Source organism: Mastigoproctus giganteus, chromosome 3 (genome assembly GCF_048544385.1).
Source record: "Mastigoproctus giganteus isolate SK-2022 chromosome 3, ASM4854438v1, whole genome shotgun sequence".
In the NCBI taxonomy this organism is placed as follows: Eukaryota; Metazoa; Arthropoda; class Arachnida; order Uropygi; family Thelyphonidae; genus Mastigoproctus; species Mastigoproctus giganteus.
This window is the reverse complement of record NC_143577.1, coordinates 88,078,787-88,082,108: the sequence shown is the minus strand read 5'-3', so window position 1 is coordinate 88,082,108 and position 3,322 is coordinate 88,078,787. Positions and strand designations below refer to the sequence as shown.

The following is a 3,322-nucleotide window of genomic DNA, read 5'->3' as shown; positions in this document are numbered from 1 at the left end:
TTACATTGGTAAGCATGCAAACTCGATTATAGCTTGTATTTCCTTTCATTTATCATATTAAAAAAAAACTAAACTAAATATTATTTATTTATTATTTCTTAATCGAAACTGTATTAGAGTAAAAATTCTGTTGTAAATTTTTCTTGTAACATTCTTTTCTCACCTTATTTAAATGTGAATATTTGACTCTGATTTAGGTGTATCTGGTTTGTTCTTTAATTGCTGCTGCTTTGCCAACCTCTTCAGTTTACGGAAGATCTGTAGATCTAGTTAATGGAAATAGAGATGCACTCGGCATTCTTTCAAGAAAACAAAGACATGGAGACAGAACTCGCATAATTCATATTGGTCATGGTTATGAAGCTCATGGACATCATTCAGATCATAATCATGGTATTCAAGGATTTCGGCATGCTCATCCCAGAGTTAAGGAAAGACATGATCATGGCATTCATGGAGGACAAGGTTTTAAACATAGACACGATAATCATCGAAATTATGGAGGATATCATCGCAGACACAGAAAAGAACACTAGCCAGGGAGAAGGAAATAAAGCACATATCAAGATAAGTAAGGTAAGAAATGCTTTGCAGTATCCTAAAATACTGTAAAACCTAATTATTATTTAAAATTAATTGCTCATCCTGTTAAGTGAGACAGATAAAGGGGATTCAGTAATTTTTATCATAATTTTTTCAATGATATTTACTTGTGTACATTGTGTGGTTCGAGATCCCAGTTATAACTGATGGGTAGGTAAAATGGATAAATGACAATTATTCTGTTCTTCTCCAAGTCATTTTGTTTCATTTTCCAGCTTTTCAATTGCTATAGAATTTTGAGCATTTTTCTGATATGAGATATTTATGGAGTTCTGTAAATAAGTTAATAAGTCGAGTCATATTAATATGGCAGTTCTCCTTAATTATACCACTCGAATAATAATACTATTATTAATCAACCTTAATAATACTTCTTAGTTATATATTTAACTTGACAATTTGAAATTATCTTTCATGCCATATTACCGAAAGAAAAACCAGAATCGAATCAAGAAAGGTAAGGTAAAAATTCCCATTAAAACTTTATGCTGATTCTAAAATTTTTTCATAAACTTTTTAAAGACATATTTAAATATAAGAAAAGAAAAGAACTAAAAGCCAGTCGATGAGGAGAGTGATCGTGAATAAGAGCAGGTGGAATAGAGAGCGGAGAGAGAAAGGGGATCAATGATTGTAAATGTAGTTCCGAATTGTGTCTTGGTTTATTGAAGTTTCACAATGAAATTTCTTCCCGTCCTCTTAATCGTAGTTAGTTCCGCAACACGTTTCTGATTGTGTAGGAAGAAAAACAGGAAACAGACATAGAGGAAAGAGGCTGTTTGTTTTGTGTTCTTGAAGGAAATAGCGAAGGCAATTTGTACGGCTGGAAAGACAAGTGTAGCTCTGAATTGTGTTGCGTTTAGTGCGTCGGCAAAATTTATTTTACGGTACGGTTTACTGGAGTGCCCCGGGAAAAATGAGCTAACCTCAGATTACAGAATGCAGGAGGCACTATTACAGACAAAATCGTAGCTGAAGAAATTTAATAATAGTTTTCCAGTGGCTAACCCAGCATTCAATAAAACAAACTCAAAATCATGAAGGATAAAAGAGTTGCCAGATTTGGAAAGCGAAAATGGACATGCACTTGAAAGAGGCCAGATAAACTACTGTTTATCTAAAGCAGTCGCTTGGGATGTGATGCATTTGCAGCTCTGTTAAAATGAATGGAAAAAGCACTTTATGTTTTGGTGGAGGCAATCAATATTCATGCAATATGTAACAGGTTGAATATGACAAGGTTTTTAGCCTTCAAATATATCAATACTACAGCATTTACGTTCTATGCTTTAATCTAGCTGATGAGGGGCAGAACTGAAAAAAAGTTCTAATCCTCTTATCAATTTTTATTTTTAAGTTTATAAATGTAACCGGCAAAAAGTAGCAGTGGTTAACTCTGCGTAAACAATCCCTGCAGCTTCCAAAACGCCTCAAGTAAGTCTCTTGTGTAGATAAAGGAACACCGCATTTAAATATACAGTCATTTGTTTCCCATTCATAATCTGATATGCTTAGATTTTACATATCGGCTGAGAATATGACGAAACTCCTTCCTTTGTAATATAGCAGAAAAAAATGTCGTCACTTCCGTTAAATATATCAAATTAGCTGCATTTATTTATTTAAGTGATAGACATTAATTTTTGATAATAATTTTTTGAATTTTTTCTCTTTGAAGTACTAAGAATAACTAAGAATATATATTTATATTCCTTTTTCAGTTTCTTCAGAAAACAAATTGCATCTTTCTCATATTTTATAACCCCTCTCGCGAAGGAAGAACTGACTGAATTTAATAAAATATCACGTGGCATGGTGGCACTGTAATACTTCTTGAATGAAGGAATCATTCTTGGTGATATCTGGATTAAAACGTTTTGACACTTAGAGGATTTTATTTTTCTATTTGTGTACTTTCCATCAAAAATAAAAAAGTATTCTTCGGAGTATCGTTGTGGCTTTCTTTTTTAACAAATACAGTCAGTGTCGTAACCATATAACCCCATGGTTACGATGCAGCTTTCAGACGGTACCAAATACATTCACTACGAGAATGACTGAGAAGAATCTCAAATTTTACAATAAACAAAATTTTTTTATTATACATTGAACCGCACGAATCAGAGCTTCATGTCGACTTTTATATCAACAATTAGCTTGATATACTGCCTATACTAGGCATACCTGACCATAACCTCTATGATTGCTTTCATATCTCGTACTTGAAACTCAGGAGCAGATCGAACATTAAGTTCAATTACCAACTAGAGTAGAAGAAATCAAAATAAGAAATAAGGAACTTTTTCAATGGAAAACCATTGTTTCCTCATTTCTATCGTTGCAAAATGAGGCACATTAAGACCATTAGCATTTATGAATCGCGATTGCAAATGTCTCTATGTCGCCGATTAGGAATAGTTTTCGAGTTTATCAAATAAATATGCAATACTGTATTGTTCTCTTACCATGTTCTTTGTAAAATACATGTTTTTCAATTTTTAGAACTTCTTATAGAAATATTTATATACATGTGATCGTGGCATGCCAAGAGTAGCTGGTAAACAGAGTTCCTTCAGTACAGTGATTTTTTTTTTCAATTTTAATATGCTAGTGAATCACTCAGACGCAGACTGATTTTCAATGATTTTTTCTCTTAGAAATTTCGAGGGGATACTATTCGATGCATCTTACATTTCATGTTTTTGTCAACCACACAGCT

General features: G+C 32.8%; 1 long non-coding RNA gene across 1 annotated transcript; it reads left to right on the top strand.

Moving 5' to 3' along the window:
- The first annotated feature begins 203 nt into the window (after nucleotides 1–203).
- On the top strand, nucleotides 204–2,423 carry LOC150088138 (uncharacterized). Its single transcript, XR_016546779.1, has 2 exons — nucleotides 204–576; nucleotides 2,325–2,423. It is a non-coding gene; the product is annotated as an uncharacterized LOC150088138 (long non-coding RNA).
- The last annotated feature ends 899 nt before the right edge of the window (nucleotides 2,424–3,322 follow it).